The sequence below is a fragment of the Lycorma delicatula genome, chromosome 9 (assembly GCF_047948215.1).
Source record: "Lycorma delicatula isolate Av1 chromosome 9, ASM4794821v1, whole genome shotgun sequence".
Taxonomy (NCBI): domain Eukaryota; kingdom Metazoa; phylum Arthropoda; class Insecta; order Hemiptera; family Fulgoridae; genus Lycorma; species Lycorma delicatula.
This window is the reverse complement of record NC_134463.1, coordinates 67,949,253-67,968,448: the sequence shown is the minus strand read 5'-3', so window position 1 is coordinate 67,968,448 and position 19,196 is coordinate 67,949,253. Positions and strand designations below refer to the sequence as shown.

General features: G+C 29.8%; 1 protein-coding gene and 1 long non-coding RNA gene across 2 annotated transcripts in view; one reads left to right on the top strand and one right to left on the bottom strand.

The window, feature by feature from the left end:
• The window catches only part of LOC142330039 (uncharacterized), a 314,511-nt gene that overhangs the window by 32,779 nt on the left and 262,536 nt on the right, over positions 1-19,196 (top strand). The window contains exon 2 of the long non-coding RNA XR_012757655.1: positions 14,754-15,033. This is a non-coding gene — a long non-coding RNA (uncharacterized LOC142330039). The remainder of the gene's footprint in view (positions 1-14,753; positions 15,034-19,196) is intronic.
• Positions 1-19,196, bottom strand: part of LOC142330038 (uncharacterized) — a 200,383-nt gene that overhangs the window by 29,475 nt on the left and 151,712 nt on the right. The window lies entirely within an intron of this gene.

Genomic DNA, 19,196 nt, shown 5'->3' with positions numbered 1-19,196 from the left:
AATGGGGTTTTGAAGACACCTTCTTTAATAGGCACAGTATCGAATCGGTTTTAAGTAGTCATTAGTCCTCTAAACATTACTTAAAACTTTTGTCTGAAAAAATTGTTGATATGACCAACCCTTACCGCAAGGGATGACTAAAATGTAACTAGAGTTGTAAGAAGATGGGCTTGTCGAACATGTGAAACTTTTTTCACGTGCAATCATTGTCGTATTGAGTAAATTTGAAGTTTTTCTTAACTTTAAGGTAGAAAAATTTTTTATTCTCTACTTAGCACCGGTGAAATCTACCTCCCTCTTACGGCGTGCCGAAAGGGATTTTTTTTTATCATATCAAATATATGTTACGTTATACTAATTATGAAAAATATAAAACTTTTACAGGTCTCTTTAAAACTTCTTGAAATCGGCGCTAAAAGTTTTTATTTTACCTATTACCAAAAACACCGATTTCGATTTTTTAAATTTTAATTTATTAAAACAAATTTCACTGTTAAGTCTTGTAAAATTAAATGGACATTTTTTTAAAGGAAAAATTATGTTTCTACGTAGAAATATTTTTTACTTTATTGTACTCACCATTGCTTAGTTTTAATTGTTATATAATGATATTCGAAATATTTTCAAGTGAAACTTCAAGAAAATGATTGGAAAATGCTTCTTCGTGATCCTATACTTAAAAATAATAAATAAAAGAAAAGAAACGGATCATTATAAATAAGCTAATTTCCATGAAAAAGTTAGTAATATGTTAAAGAGAGATCTCCGCATATAATTAATACGATATTAATACGCAGAACGTATGAATATTTCGAATTAAAAACATAAAAAAATAGAAACCATTTTTTAGTATCTAATCGCTGATAAAATATGAACTATGCTATTGCTATTAAAATTTGTGGCAGGTAATAGAACTACTGTTTATCGGTACCACAATTTATTTATTTTTACAGCAACAACAGTTTGACGCTGAATAACAGTTACTGTAATGGATGATAATAGATATTATTTATAGAGTATGAAAAAATTCAATGCCATTTGAATATATTTTACATGACTGCCCAGAAAGGAATGTAATGTATTGTAATGTATACCGTAGAAGCACAACGGCTGAACCGCTTTAGATGTTTGTCCCCAGGTTGGAATCCTTACGTTTCCGGGAGTGTCATAGCCTGTATAAATATGTATTTATACATATATATATATATATACATGTATAAATTAAAGTTCCACTTACCAACAATTTTAAAACATATTTCCAAGTAATTTCGGAATTGCTACTCCATCATCAGGGATTTCTTATATGTTAATTCAAAATTCATGTCATATATACGTATTAAGTATATTTAAATTAAAATTATATTAATAATAGTCGCAAACATCTTACTGACATAACGTTACAGTCTTATTGACGTATAAATTATTTTTTATTTCTTGATGACCGACTATTATGAACGTAACAATTTTAATTTAGATTTAATTATTTAATTGACGTATGAATTTTGAATTAACATCTTATAAGAAATCCCTGATGATGGAGTAGCAACTCCGAAAGTACTTGGAAAAATATTTTAAAATTGTTGGTATGCGGAACTTTAATTTATACAATTGTATTAATACCAACGGTGCCAAATGGTTAGAAAATTAAATGTATGCGTGTGTGTGTGTGTGTGTGTGTATATATATATAAAATTTAAAAAAATATTATACTATATACAAAATTGTCACACGCACGCTCTTTAATTATTCTACATTAGTAATTATCCTATATTAAAAGCAATGCTTTTTGGCAGTCGTGTTTTTTAATTTTTATTATTTATATCTTTTTAAATATAAATTTGAATAATTAAAATTAAATTTACAATTTCCTTAATTTATTCTCTCTCGTTCATTAATTGATTTTCTGTTGTTGTTTTTATATTATATTTATTTTCTCGAAAGTAAGAGATTTAAATTTTCTATTTATAATATTTTTATACTAAATATACTTCGAAATGTATTTTTCTTATACTATAATGTGATGAACATTATTAGATTTCTGTTTATTACTTCTTATTACTATATTACTTATCATTCCGTGTTTTTTAATTCTTTAGAATTTATTTTAATTTAATTTTTATTCAAAATAAGGATAGGTTCAAAAGTTTTGGCTTGAAAAAAAAATAGAAAACAGTGTAGAGACTATTGCTGTGCGTCGTAAGGCTTTCTGAAATAACGGCTTTTAACGATAAATTTTTATCTTAAAAGTAAGGTTTTGTATTAATTTTTTTTTATAATTGAATTCCATTTCGTTATAAATCTATAGAAGTGTTTTTTTTAATGTTAAGATTTTTAGGTTCTGTGAAATAAATTTAAACTTCTAAGTTATTCTTTATTTTTACTCACAGATCATAGAAGTTACCCCTTTTTTTAAAATTATAATCCGTTCCTTTTATTTATTTTCAAATGTAGTTCTAAGAAAAAATATTTCAAATTTAATTCTCTTGAGTGTCAAGTGAAAATATTTTGAATATCGAAAAACATAACTCTTTTATACATCGTATTTTCCAATACTAAAAAGCAATGTTGTCTACAATAAAATAAAAAGTACCTTTACGGAGTAACATAGATCTTCCTCTAAAAATTCTACATTTAGTTTTGTAGGCCCTTCCAAAGGAACTTTCTGTACAAAATAAAAAAGATAGTCGAAATCTGACCATTTATAAATAAATAAGATTTAAAAATAAATAAAAATAAAATTTAAAAAACGTTTTCTTTTTTACCCACAACGGAACGGAGACATTATATGGGTTTGGGGTAAGAGATTTGTGTGTGTGTGTGTGTGTGTGTGTGTGTGTGTGTGTGTGTGTGTGTGTGTGTGTGTGTGTGTGTGTGTGTATGTCTGTTACCATTTTCATAAAAAACTACTGAACGGATTTCGATTTTTTTTTTTGCATTACGTAGGTATCACTTCAGAGCAGGTTATTAGACATGTTTTATACGGTTATAAGCCACCAGTGAGTGCTGAACGGAGACGATATATGCGTTTGGGGTAAGAGATTGTGTGTGTGTTTTTTTTTTTTAATTTTATCACTAGTGTTTGAAACCGATTAAAATTATTTTTAATATCAGCGATTTGATGTACTTGTAAAAAAATCATAATTTTTTTAAAAATCTTTTATTAATGCAATATTAATATCTGATACACTTTTAGAGAGCTGGACGTTTTAATGGTAAACTTTTATTGTGTAAAATTTTTTTCTGCGGGATATTCTAAACTTTAAATGAAAATAAGTTTAATGTACAATCTGTAAGAATGAAAGGAGTTAAATTTATTAACGTAACGGATATAGGCGACTTTACATGAAACAAAAGTCGCACTTGAAAATGATATGCCCGCTATGATGCAAGAATATGATACTAAGGCACAACCAACATTTGGTACCAAATATAAAAAAAAAATAATTGAGGTTTTAGGTAGATTTTTCATTATTTTATTCACAGAAACGAATTTATTTTTTGTATATTATCATACTGAACTTTCTGAAACGCAATTGGTAATCAGATTTATAAATTAAACCTTCACTCTGTTCACTGAATAGTTAAACCGGTTGTATATTTATGAGAGCATCACTACTTATAGAGAAAACAAGTCTGACTGATGTTTCTTGTATCAAAGATGCTTTTAAATATATAAAAGACATAAAAAAGGTAAAACAGCAGATAAATATATACTTTTCTATCTCGAAATAATAAATCTAAAATTTATAAATTTAATTAAATTTTCAGTAAACTATTGAATCACATTGCGTTAGTGAAATATGTTATTTGTTATACAAAAAATTGGAATTTACCAAAGAGTAAAATATATTTATTATATAAAAGGTCATAATTTTGATTTATTAAAAATAATAAATGATGTTACTACGGAGAATTTAATTTTTTCATTACTGAAGATCATAAGGCAATATTGTTTCGGCATAGAATTTACGATTACATCGTAGATGTTGGATTTTTTATCGGAAACATAAAACTAAAATTGTTAGATTAATTTAATGTCACAGAGATCGTAAATGAAAAAAAATATTAGTTCATTATAGATTTTGAAATAGCGTTGAGAAACAGAGAGTGCGAGAAAGAGAGGGGGATACGTGAGTGTGAGTGAGACAGTGAATATGCTACACCTTGTAAAATTGGGAAATGTTAATATTACTGTACTCTTTTTTTTAACATGTTATTTTTTATTATTATCCATGAAAATATTTGTTGAAACTATTAATAATATTATATGGTCAGGCCTGACTTGCATTAACGTTTTATACAGTATTGTAAACCGTTAATAATACGACAATCGATATAAACGCTTCAAATCGATATAAACTCCTTTTACGCACGTTTTGTGTTAGGCTATATTAAACCGAAACGAAGTAATTAGATTTGATTTTTTCCCACAAAATAGGAAGAAAAAAATACGTAGTGTAAAATAGTACTAGAGCATATTCTCCCATTGATTGACAATAAATTTTTCAAGCTAAGTTTTTTCCTTCTTTTTAATATAATGTTCAAATTCAGCGTTCTCACGAAATATGCGCGCGCGCGCACACACTTATACATATGTAAGAATGGATTTACATTTCTAGATATAAATATGATAATATTTAGTCAAAAAACGATTCGTAATGTGTAAAAAATATAACAAATTTTTGGTTTATTTCTTACTTTTCTTCCGAATTTGAAATTCAGAATCATGTTTGAACATTCATTTCCATACTGCAACCGAACTTTGATGAAGGGAAATCCCAACCGCCTTTATACAGAGTGTATCATAAATTTTCGGGACTTTCATAACCTATTCTACTGGTGAAAATAATAGAAAAAATTCATATAAACATATTTATAAAATTCTTCGTTTGCGAGTTACAGCTAGTGAAAGATTTCGCGCGGATTTCAACTACTCCAGTGAAATGAGGTCGTACTGAAATTTTTATAACGTTAATTAAGGAGCAGAACTAGTGATTTCTTATGTTTTTTGAGCTGAAGAATCGAATAAAATTGGTCCCAGAACAGTATCTGCGGTAGTTTTTGAAATATCTAGAGTGAAAACCAATAAATTAGGGGGAAAAACACTGTTTTTTTACGTTTGACGTACAATAACTTTGTTAATTGGGTAATAAACACATAACTTTTAAACTAAACTTCTAGAGATTTTAATTCTAAACAGAATGGTATAAGATAAGTTGAATAAAACAAAGAAAGGTTAGAAAATTAGAATTTTATTTAGAAACAGTATGCTACTATATTTGTTAAATATATACAAAACAAAAATACATTGTCATGAGTAATTAACTGTCTTCATTATTAATGTGGCTGATCAAGTTAAGGACAGTCCAGAAATACTAAAAAGAGAACAAAAGCAGTACAGAAACGTGCCAAGAGTTGTGTTGAAAATGGGGGGGGGGGGTCATGTTTGAGCATTTATTATAAACTGGTATGTATAATGCATTTTGGTTTAGTGTACTGTTTCTAAATCAAAATTCTCTTTGTTTTATTCAACTTATCTTGTACTATTTTGTTCAGAATTAAATTCTCTACAAGTTTTGTTTAAAAGTTTTGTGTTTATTATCCATTTAACAAAGTTATTGTACGTCAAACGTAATAAGACAGGATTTTTTACCCAATTAATTGGTTTTCACTCCAGATTTTTCAAAAACGACTACATGTACGGTTCTGAGACCTATTTAATTCAATTTTTCAGGTCAAAAATCATAAGAAATCGCTAATTTTGTTTCTTAATTAACGTCCAAAAATTTCAATACGACCTCATTTCACCGGGGTAGTTGAAATCCGAGCGAAATATTTCACTAGCCGTAACTCACAAACGAAGCATTTTAGGACATATGTTTATATAAACTTTTTCCATTATTTTCACGAGTAGAACAGGATATGAAAGTCTCGGGAGAACTTCATAATACACTTTGTATTCTAACAAAATATAGCTTAATAGAATGAAATATGTTATTAAAAAATAGTTTTTAAGTTAGACTTAAGGAAGCGTCTTTGTATCCTAAATATAAATATAAAATAAATAAATATATATAAATATAAAACATGGATATTAAAAAAATAAAAGAAAACAAAGAAAAAAAGAGAAAGGTTGGAGGCATTATAAATGTGTGTAAGGAGGAGATTAAAGAAGAATAAATGGAAGACAAAGTGAAAAATGAAGTAATGAGGAGAGTTAACAAGAATAGAAGCTTTATCAAAACAATTCAAAATAGGAAAACTAATTAACTGGCTGTGACATATGTAAAGAGGATTAAGTTTTGCTAGAAAGATCAGTAGAAGTACATGAAAGAGAGACTAGAACAGACATGACCTAAAAGAAACTATCAAGAACTGAGAAGTATGTGATTAGAAAAATGGAAACGGATTTGCGTGAGGCCCTGTTTGAGGTAGATAATTATATGATCATATAATATTAATTTTATTTTTTTCCTGACTGAAATATGTATTAGTTAATAAAATGGCTGATAAACCGAAGAAGTTCGATAAAAATTACCCAAATTGGACAATCATAATCATAAAAAAAAGCGGATAATGAGGTAAAGTTACATTTTAATTTTTTTTCTTGTTCCTTACACACGGGTGTAAAATTGAGTTAGGTTAAAAAGTGCTCAGAAAGTTTTTTTTTAAATTATAAAAATTTCTATAACGAAATGAAAATTGTATAAATGAAAAAGTTGCTGGAGAATAAAATAAGAATACTTTTTCATTCTTGTTACGCTGATTCAAACTCATTGGAAAAAATAATAATAAAAAAAAAGTGGTATACTCATGTACAACATTTTCCTTTTTTATAGTGTAATCTGAGACGGCTGTTTCATTAACAAAATGTTAATGAAATTTTACGTCTTATTTATTTATGTAACTGCCTTCTCAAATTAAACAGTGAAGTGTCAATATTTAGTTTTATCGAATGATGTACAAATGTTATAGGAATATTTTGTCGAGAGCCCAGCATCTCCTGTGTCCTATAGGACTGCCTCTCGAGAGGCGGTCCTTGTTATTTCTAACATTGAGCCCATTTATATCCTTGCGACTGAGTGCCAATTACCTTACGATGCCAAGAAGGTAGGCCGCCAACTTTCCTGTGGGCGCATAAAAGAAATAGACAATCAGGATTTCCATTTATGGTAGGTCAGGTGGACTGAATCATCCGATGGCCGTTACACGCATGGTATTTTTCTTGATGTGAGACGTATGCAGGTTGTTAGGTGGATTTTTCCCAAACGGCATATTTCACAATTTCTTTCTGGACATGTTGCTTTTCAAGATAAATTGGCCAGATTTGGTTTTATTAATTCAGGCTTGTGTCCGTCTATTACCCACACATCACAGGAACGGTCGACTTGACACTCTACAAGACTACACTTAATTTACATTCATGCATGTCATCCTCTGAAGTAATACCTTACGGTGGTTCCGGAGGGTAAACAGAAAAAGAAAGAAAGGTTTGTGTCCGATGTGCAGAGCCATTGATGAATTGCGCCATGTCTGATATGTCTGTCCCAGGTACGGAGCTGAACATACCAAAGTGGTTAGAGAACTTACAAGGATCAATTCTGATTTTGATCTGCAATTTAATCGGAAAAACCGAAAGGGATGGAAGTTGCTGGTTCCCTGGTATTTTTAACCTTGCGGAGGATGGCTGCGGGGAATCTGATGCTGTTATGGATGTATAAATAGAATAGCAACCCAGGTGACTAGGGGCACGCGTCAGTGCTTACATCATCAAGATAGGCGTTTTGGCATCGAGTCCCGGTTAGCTGAGATATTCGCTGTTAGAATGATAATGGGTGACTGGCGAACTCTGTGATGGAGCTGTGATGTGGGAGGGTGTAGGCATTAACCTTAGTCCCAAAAGCGGAATAGAGGAAAGAGAGGTAGTGTATCTTTTCGTTAGCGGCTTGTTAAATCTGTGATTTTTTTTCTTTATTTTTGATTAAATCGAGATCGACTATGAGTAAATTAAATTGTTGGAAAAAATTGTCGTTGTTGCGATCAACACTTGATTTTTTTGTATGAGAATAGTATTTTTGCTGTTTAAAAGATTCAATCAAGTAATGATGTAAGTGCATATGCTAATCGAAGTTAGATATGATAAGAGTTTACTGTGAAACCTTCGGTGTTAGAGGAAGGCCCGGGGGTCACGCTTCCGTGAATCGGTTAATTTGATAGTTGAGAGTAGTAAGTTATGCTAGAAGGTCGTGGTTGGAAGAAGCTATACGTAGGCGATATAAGTTGTGTAAATACACTGATGGAAATGTCTATTGAGGCATTATGTGTTATCAGGTTTAGGGGGTACAAAAGACGATCTCCGGTAAAGTCCATCAGGACTAGAAACGGTGATGTGGCGACCGGGATCGTCACGTCTTCCTCTACGAGGATCAGGATGTCAGTGTTTAGACGTAAATTTAATTACTTTAAAAACCCGATTTCTCGTACTGATCACTGAGGTATAAGTTGAAGGTTGTTGTAAATTTTTTTTTTAAATTAGTGATATTCGATGATAATATCGATAATTTTACAGCAAACTAGAGGATATTTACAAAGATTCTTTCGTTTACCTGTACAAGTTTACAATTATAAACCAATTAGAAAAAGAGATAGAGAAGAAGGGTAGTGAAGAGATGTTACCTTTGCTTATCTTTAAGGTAAATAAAGGGAATGTACGAGGTCTGTAAATAAAATAATGAGGCTGGTTCAGAAAAATATTTTAATTACAATCCAATTATAATGGACTCGTATCACCTTTGACATAGATACCTCTGGAAGCCACGCAACGCTTCAAACGGGGTTTCCACTCTTCATAGCAGTGTTGGAACTCAGAAATCGGAATATTCTTTAGATGGTCGGTTACATTTTTCTTTTTTTTTTCTACTGTTCCAAAATGGTGTCCTTTAAGGTGTTTTTTTAAAGTCGGGAACAGGAAAAAGTGGCAGGGAATCAAGTCAGGTGAATAAGGTGGTTGAGGAACTACAGGAATATTTTTCTTTGCCAAAAATTCATTAGTTGAGAGTGCAGTGTGACAATGTACATTGTCATGATGCAGAATCCAGTTGTCTTTGATGGCTGTTCTCATGCGGACAACTCTTTTCCGCAGTCTTTCAAGAATTTCTCGGTAAACATATTGATTTACAGTCTGTCCTGTAGTCAAAAACTCCTTATAAAGAATGCCTTTACTATCAAAGAAACAAATTAGCCTTTTTTTTTATTTTTAATTTGCTCATTTTTGCTTTTTTTAGGACGTGGTGAGTTTGAAGTGTGCCACTCCTTGCTCTGGTGTTTTGTTTCTGGGTCGTATTCAAATATCTAAGATTCATCACCAGTAATAACATTTTTTAGAAAATCAGAATCGGTTTCAATTCGCCTTAGAAGATTGCAGCCCATTTCCTCCCTGTTGTTTTTCTGTTCAACAGTGAGGTTTATTGGGACCAATTTTGCACAAACGTTTTACACGTCCAATTCGTTTGTCAAAGTTTGATGGGCTGTGCTACGGTTCAAATTCAATTTTTCTGCAATCATTCTGACAGTTAATCGCAGATCGTACCGTATCAAGTCTGATTCGCTCAACATTGTCCTCACTTTCTGATGTTAACGGTATTCCAGAGCGTGAATCGTCACCAACTGATTCCCGGCCATCTGAAAATGCTTTAAATCACCAAATTTTTGAGCTCTTTTTAATTCTTTAAACGAGCCCAAAAACTTGAGCTCGTGACAGAACGTTATCTCCATATGTACTTTTCAATTTTGAAAAACTTTCACTAGCATTCACGCCGAGTTTAACACAAAACGTGATTGCAAAACGTTGCTCATAATTAGTAGCGCTAATTTTTGTAACGCATAAAAACTCGTTTTCACGAAAAGTGTACGTCTCACGTGGTAACATTAGACTAAAAATATTAATACGTAATGTAAATCAGCTGTTCACATAGCCATATGTTTACTTGTAACTTAACAGTGTTGCCACTTTGGCTGCCAAAAAACTAGTCTCATTACTTTATTTACAGACGTTGTATGTGGAAGGATAGATTTCTTTTATTTAACCGTATCACAGTCACATTGGAAAGGAGTACTGTTGTTCGAATCTCCTTGTTTATTTGGTTGAATAATTACCTTGATCAATTACGTATATTGGAGGCATTCTCATTTAGTGAGTTGAGCAAGGTACATTTTTATCATAGACAAGTAGTTGGAGAGGAACCTGTTTAACCCGAATGTTCGTTAAGATATCTTCAAGTATGTTTACGTAACTTAAATACAGTTTATTAATTTTTTCCAGTTTATCCTTTTTTTAAAATAAAAAAAATCTGCGTAAGGATTTTAGTTATGTGTCATTCATTAAATTAGCGATTAAGAGAAGTGAGCAAAAATATTAAAAGTAAAATTTTTTTTAATGCGTTTAGAAAGCGTGTTTATCCTAATTTATATTTAATAAATATTTAATTTATTTTTAAAGAAGACTTACATCATTGCAGAACAATTCTTCGATGTAAAGCTTAAAAAAATTGTTTCAAAAGCAATTATTTTATTACAAAGGTTAAGTGCTTTAATTAAATATTATATTCTATGATAAAAATATTTTTAAAAAATCTGTAAAAAGAAGAACGTGAAAAATACATTATTATTCAAAAACATTATTGTAATGATAAATAACTTTGCAAAATAAAATCTTTTGAAGGTTAAAACTTGTGATTTGTAATAATTACAGTGTTAAAATGTTTGATGTTATGACTATGCTACTTTCTTAATATAATAATGAGCCTTCCCGCTTTCTATCTAACTGTAATAATTTATTTCTAAATAATTTTCTTTACGTTTCGTCGATGTAATTGTCTACTAGTTTTGCAAAACGGGAAAATAATTTCATAATTAGATATTCCGTATCTTGTTCTATACCTAGATCGTCGGCTTGGAAGAAACACATTTAATCTAAAGCACATTAAAGGTAGATGTATTATTAGTTGTTCGCGCCTGTAAATCACGTTTATAGACTACTTTGAAGATCATAATTTCTAAATAAATATTAAAACGGATTTGATCTTAACGGTGTGCTGTTGTGGAGAAAGTCAAATGATTCTATTTAAGTTCTTGGATACTTAAAGTCAAAGATTATTATTAAATGTCTACAAAATTTTATGATTTATCAGGAATAAGTTTGTCTTTGCATAAATAAATAACTTCAAAGTAAAAAAATAAATTTTTAAATTACGTAAGTGATATCAACGAAAGATCTCTTATAAACCAAATTATTCCATATAAATTTATCAGACGATAAAGAAATTCGTTTTTATAGAAACGTAATATGCTCTTTTTAATGTTTAAATTTCTTGATTTTTATGTAATTTCTATTTGTTATTAATGATCTTAATGTGTGGGTGTTTTTTGCCTTCACATAAGCTGATAATGGTTACTTTTAATTTAACAGTTAAATTAACTGGATCGATAATTAAATTGGATATATAAATATTAATAATTGATCATATTTTTCATCAGATTACTTACTAATCTGGATAACTACGAGTAGATCATAGTTACCGTTTATAAAAAAAGTTTAATTAAATTCTTAACCTTGATAGCATTTAGATTATTAATCGGTCATTACCAATAGACACTGAGTAATTACCAAAACAATTATATGTTTTTAACAAGGTAAAACATATTTGAAATAATCACAACTTTAATGTTCCGTAGCTATTTATACAAAATTGCTCTCATCGAATACGTTAATGATAAAAATAAATCCGTTAAAAGAGGGGGATTTTATAAATTTATTTGTAATGAGAATAATTAAAACTTAGAATGTGTAGGGGAAACTTAAATGAAATACCAATTTTCTCACTATAATTATAGAAGACCAGAGAAAATGACTATAGCCTACCATTTCCAGGCAACTGGTCATAAAATTAGTTTATTTGAAACGAGATTTTTAAAAAAATTGATGACGTGTTTTTACTTATTTTTAAAGCTATAGATTAATCGCCCAGTTACAAATAAAAAATTACTTAAGGCGAATGAAAAATGCCAAGCCTAATCGGAATTCAAACCCACTTCTGGATGAAGTGGCAAATAAGCTATCATTATGCCACTAAATAAATAGGAATTAGATAATTGGGAAACATGTTTTATCAATAGTGAAGCAGAAATTTCAGTTTGAACAAGGATAGAGAACCATTATCTAAAATAGTCTTTTTGAATTTTAAATAAGTTATTAAAACTCTTTTTGACAAATTTTCTAATCTAGGAGCATCAAACGGTTATTCCTCCCCTTTTGTTTATAAGTGGGGGTATCTTTTTAATTGGTTTAAGTCTCATGGTATCTTTTTTTTTCCTGAGGTAAGTTTTATCTACTCAGCCTACAGGGTGTCCCACGTAAAAATGTGGGTGTTCTTTTTGTGAAAATATTGAAAAAGATTCATATAAACATAGGTCTGGAAACGCTTTGGTTCCGAGTTACGGCTAGCGAAAGATTTCGGCCGGATTTCAGCCCTTTTAAAAAAAAAAGAAGCCCCACTGTAATTTTTGGGTTCCAAATTAAGGAGTAAATTTGGTGATTCCTTATGTAATTTGAGCTGCGAAATAAGTTAAAACAGATCCCAGAAGTGTAACTCCATTAGTTTTTAAGATAAACAACGTAAAACACAAAATTTGGTGTCGGAAAACAAGTTTTATTTTAGGTTTGTTGTACAATAGCTTGTTAAATGACTAATACATGCGAAATATTTAGTAACAAAACTTGTAGAGAAATTAATTCTGAGAAAATTAATGTAAATACAGCTAGTAAAAACGAAATAAAACCTTTTAAAAATAGGTTTTTTATTGAAGCAAAACAGATGAAAAATAAACAGAAAATCGTATTATTCTTTCTGTACTAGCTAGCCGTAAATTAGCGTTTTTAGACTTGTGTTTATATGAATTTTCTTTATTATTTTCACCAGGAGAACGTCATCTGGAAGTTTCTCCCTTTACTCCTGGGACTCTTTATATAATGGTTGTATTTCGATTAAGGAAAATAGAATTCACTTCCGACTTATGTTACCAACTTTGCCGAATTTTTTTACTATTCAAGAAAAAAAGTTAAAAATATTTATTTTATTGTATTTTTTCGTAAGTACTGTTTATTTGTCAATTAATACTTATCTCTTTTTTCGTCATTTTTTTATTAAGTTATTCTTTTTATATATTTTTCTTCACTTTTGTGATGATAGTAGATTAACAATCGAAATGTCTGATGTAGTTTTAGATTTTAATTAAAGAAAATTTTCGTAAACTTTTTTCACCATAATTTTTTTTTCATACTATTTCAGTAATCGTTTAGTATAGTTTTTTATTTGCATTCGGTAACTTATGTTCAGTTTAAATTTTGTACAGATTGTAATTTTGTTGATAAAAAAAAAAAAATCCATTCGTAATATGTAAAATGATACATAATAATTATTAAAATAAAATATAATTATGTGAAAATAGAGATGTTATCTACTTTATTAAATATTTATTTATTTATTCTTCATAAAAAATAAAGTTATTTAATAACTGTTCTGTGTTATGTTTATTTATTTACCATAATTATTATATCAATTTACTGTAATAATTTAATAAGTTGCTGTCCTTCGTTGAATTCTTTACTGATCATTATTTATTTACGGCAAAGGATATCCTTTGCAAAGTATATTAAATTCACATGCCGTTGATGGTATACGATATATATTTACTGTATTAATAACAAGTAATGTAAAATACAGTATAGAATTTTTAATTTACCATCTAACCTTATTTTATTTGTATCTTAATACTCGTGTAAATTTATGATAAGTGAATGCATAAGCAACATTGACATGATGAAATTTTGCATTAACCTACTTCCGGTGGTTTAATCATTTTTTTTTTGCTGTAACTATTATGTTTTCTCATTTTAAGATAATTTGTAATGATATTTAAAACACACATCCCAGTACACACTCGCGCGCATGTATATACATAAAACGTTTTATACGTAGCAGATTTGTCGTTTATAGTTTGTATTTAAAATGTGTTGGTTTGATTTTTGCTTTGTTTTTAATTAGTATTTGTAATGTTCGGTTGTAATTATTTCCACACGAAATTATTTTGATTAAATCAAAAGAGGAAATTTGTTCGATTTTTTCTGTTGTAATTATTAATTTTTAATTATCAGCTAATTTATCTTAATTTGCCTTGAAAATTAAAAATTGTTATTTGATTTTATATTCGACTGAACATGATGTTATCTGATAAAATGAACATGTGATAACATGATGAATACATGACTCATGTGTTTAATTTGATTGTACTAATTAATTTTTTTTTTCTAGTTTCTATAATACTTAGTTTATGTTGTAATTTTTAGATAAACGTAATTTATATACTATTACATAAAGAGGAACGGGGTTTTTGTTTTTTCGGTATAAACAAAAAAATTACTTGATCAATCGCAACCAAATTTTTACCCATGTTTCTTAGCATAACTAAGAAGGGTTTTATATATATTTCATCTCGAAAAAAAAATGTATATAGTAGTGGATATTTACCAGTTGATGCACAAACTTTAATGAATTAATGAACTGTGAACTGTGAGCTTTATCACTGTGTGAGCTGGGTTTGAACAGAATGATTTGACTCAATCGAATGAATAATAAATATTACAATATTACAAATATTACAATAAAATTATAATAAAAAAAAATTCTGTTTAACAGTAATGGGCTTCCCGTGAGGACTGCGTGTGAGGCTAGAGTAATGAGGTATGCCAGCACTACGTGAGAGGCTAGACCAGTCATCACCATCAACCAGTAACAAACAGGATGCCCGTGAGGCGCTGTTTTGGGAGGTACAATGGGATGCTCTGATCATATCTCTGCAAACAATCGTCTGATTTTCAAAATTCAAAGGGGGTATTTGTTAATAGGATGAAGGCTAACCTTTGCTTGCATCAAGTACATTCTCAATCTAACAGATCATGAAATTTCGTCGTCAAAGGTGTGTGTGGTTTAGTTACCATAGTTACTATTATTCTATCTTTTGTAATTTTTTTTCAGGTTTCTATAAAGCCTGATTACTATAATTATTATTATTTATCAGTATTATTATCACAACATGAGGATAACTTACAGTGCGGGGATCCAGGGCGTGGAGCCCTCTGGGTAGTTGGAAATGGCGACCGAAGCTAGCTCTGCGGTTGTCCAGGGCGCCGACCCCCCTGGCAAACTGGGGATAGCGAGCAGAGCGAGCTCTGTGGCGAGGGGGTAGGGGTTCGCCTGAGCTGACCTGAGCCCGAGGGTTCAGGTTCTGGCTAGATGGACCGGCTAGTTAATGATAAAACTATTTTGTTTGTGAATTCTAGTAGGAATTTTTAAACATCCAGTTAGATATGTAAAATGTTTTAACCTGAATATAAATAAAATATAAAATCTACAACATACAATTAATTAATTAGTAGATTCCACTACGATCTAATTCTAAAATACAAAGTAAAATTAAATAAATAAAACAATAACAGATTGAAAATATTAGGAATTAACAAATTGATACTACTTGAACAATCAAACGATATTTGATATTTTATAATTATGAAAACTCAATAAAATGATAAGCATATTATTATTATTATTATTATTATTATTATTATTATTATTAAATATTTATTATATCTATTGTTATTCCCATATAAAGTATAATATATAATATAGGGAAGTGGAGGGGCTCTTTCAAAAAGTCAAAATTTAACTTACAAACCTTTGTTTTGTATCATAAAATTTTAATTATGTACAGTAATATTAATTTAATACGCTATTTTAACAATTCAGACAACAGGATGATATTTACGTTACATAATACGAGTGTATATAATTGTTCAGCAAACGACTATGGATTTTATGCTTCTGTTTCTGTTTTTAATTAATTATCAAACCATATAAATGATTTTCAGACCAACTTACCTAAATTAAGTTAAAAGGTTAATTCACGTAATTTAATTTCTTTATTTAATTAATTCTTCTTAATTCTGTTTGTTTGGTTTTTTTTTTTAATTATTACTAATTCAATAAGTCTATAAGATTCAATACGCCTTTGAGAATCCTCGTTAAATTTATACTTTGATATTTATTTAAAAAGTTTTCCTTTACAGTTGGAAATTATTGTAATTAATTCTGAATTTATTTTTATTTTAGATTTTTCTGTTAATAAGTAAATTATATTCAGCTAAAATTAATTTTTTAATATGTTTCCTTTTTTCTTTTCTTATTTACTAATGTTATTTATTTTTTATTCGTACATAATTACTTTCATGCGCATAAACTGTAATCGCTTTTCTCTTCAGGTTATCTTTAACTAGAATTTTATTTATCATAAATTTTCAAAATCAATTGATTAATCTTGAAATTCGATTTTCAAATTTAGTACAGTCAATTTGTATTTTTATTTGAAAATCCTTACCTACCGATTGATGTTTTTTCATATGTTAGGGGTGATGAGGGAAGCTTAACTCCAGATTTATAACACCCCCCTCCCATCGATTTTTGAAAAACTCAAAAAGTTTTTGAAATGCGTTTTTCTCTGAATTTATGCATTTTAGAGAAAAGTTTTTCAAACAAAAAATGTAGAGGACATTCTCCTCTATAATTAATGTTTTTGAAGTTATGCCGTATAATTTGAAATTGAAATACTAGGTGGCGCTGAAGTTGTAAAAAACGTGTTGTTTCGTTTTTTTCACCGGAAAAATTGATTTTCGTCTCTATTGCATTTGAAAAAGTTGTTAATCTCAAAAAAAAAAAAAGGCAACTTTTATTTAGACAATTTTCTTGTACGACTTACCGTTTTGGAGCTGTAGCTTGTGAAAGTGTGAAAATGTGGTGAATTGGGCACGTGTTCGAAACCGTTCTAATCGCTGAACAATGCCGATCTCCCCGGCTACAGTAACAATAGGACCGCTGCGTTGTCATTGTACCGCTATAACTCTGAAATTCTAAGTCGTACAAGAAAATTGTTTAAATAAAACTTGTCTGTTTTTTTTTTTGAGATTAACAACTTTTCCAAATGCAATACAGACGAAAAACAATTTTTTGCGGTGAAAAACCGAAAAAATACTTTTTTTACAACTTCAGCGCCACCTAGTATTTCAATTTCAAATTATACGGCATAACTTCAAAGACAATTGTAGAGGAGCATGTCCTCTACATTTTTTGTTTGAAAAACTTTTCTCTAAAATGCATAGATTCAAAGAAAAACGTATTTCAAAAACCTTTTGAGTATTTCGAGTTTTTCAAAAATCTATGGGAGGGGGATGTTAAAAATCTGGAGTTAAACTTCCCTCATCACCATTAACGCATGGACAAAAGATCAATCGGTAGGTAAGAATTTTCAAATACAGCCTATTTTGATGACAAATTTCCTGTACTAATTAGCGTATGAAAATTAACATTTACAAAATTGTATAAACTATGTCAAAATGTACGCCTGTACAATGTGTTATTAAATTTATGGTAAACTATATCTCAAACTGATTGGACAAAATGTTTTGAGATCTAAATTGATCAACGATTTCTTTAGAATCAACTATTAGTAAATATTTAATTATCAATTAGTAAAACTTTGAACACTAACCGTAAGCGACATATCTTAATTTCTAGAACCTCAAAATAACTAATTTATCTCCATGTTTTGTTAGCTGCTAATCCTTCAAGCTACAGAATCACTAGATATTTGAAAATATTACTGAAATTGGCGGTGTTTAGTTGAGCCATAAATGAAACGTTCGTTTTTCAATTCTACGCCAGGTTTCTATGAAATCTCTCACCTGTACTTATCGATGGACATCATGGAACAGGCTTTTACTGAATCTCAACAGTATTTTGGTATCTAAGACCTGTAGCCATTTCCGGCTGAAAAGCTATTTAAAACACGGTGAAAAAGAAAGGAGCATCGGTACTGTATGTAATCGGTGCATTTCTGAAAAACGTGTGTTATCGACAGGTTATATTAATCCTAATATTGCTCCCGCTACCAGTTGATATATACGTGTTATCTATTACTTAAATGTAGTTGTAAAATAAACGTGTATTTATTCATTGATATAGTGCAATGGAGTGGTGGGAGAAGGCGAGATATCTTTGTTTACAGTATTACAGTGCTGCTGTAATGGAACATATTGTTTATTTAATGGGAGTATATATTATATAGATGGATTCTTGAAAGATTTCTGTTCACCAAAACCCCTTTTTAAAACCTTATGAGTTACTACTAAAAGCTCTTTCTTCCTATAGCTTTTTCCAACTATCCTTGATTTACAGCTGTGCTGAATTTGAGAATTCAATTAAGGCACGGTAAGAAGAACTAATTATAAGGTTTGAATTTCGTTAAATCATTTAGAATCCAAAGGTTTTATGATTAAAATTACGTTACTAATATAATAAATGTATATATCGTAATGCAGAATTTCTGTATTTTGACTGTTTAGGAAGAAAGAAGAGTAAACGATGTATTTCTATTTTAGGAGGGGGTGGATTACCTACAAGGCACTTTAAACCATTAAATTTATTGTAAAAGAAAAGAACAGAAAAAAGAGTTCTCAGGCAGTCCATAGGTAGTCAACCCTATCTCCTATCAGATCACGCTAAGGATTTACTTATACTGCTTGGGTTTTTCAGACCCTCAGGCTCAAAATCCACAGTATGAATTTAAAAGAGTCAGATCTATAGCCAGAACCAAAACGAGGAAAAAGATCCAAGGCTAACGAAAAAGGGTAGATGATGAAAAAGTACGATCAACCTGTTGAAGAATCACCGGCTGAGACATAAAATCCAACCGCAGGAAAGCTCAAATATCCCTTTAGGAATTAGATACCAAAAATATCTCGGGAAATCGGGTCATTTTACCCCAGATGGAAAGAGTTCATTATTGATTGAGAGGAATAAGGTTAAATATATATGTTGCATCAGTAAAGTACGTCCGTATTTAAGCGTTCAATATCTGCTTTCTTTCACCCATTGATGATTGATGGGTGATTTCACCCATTGAAGTTTTTAGAAAAGATTTTTACTATGTACGTAGGATGTAGTGGAAACTTCCTCTACTTTTAGGTAACGTCTCCTTTGCAAAGGTTGGCAACCGTGATATCTATCTTCATTCTTGGTTGTACTGCTCTA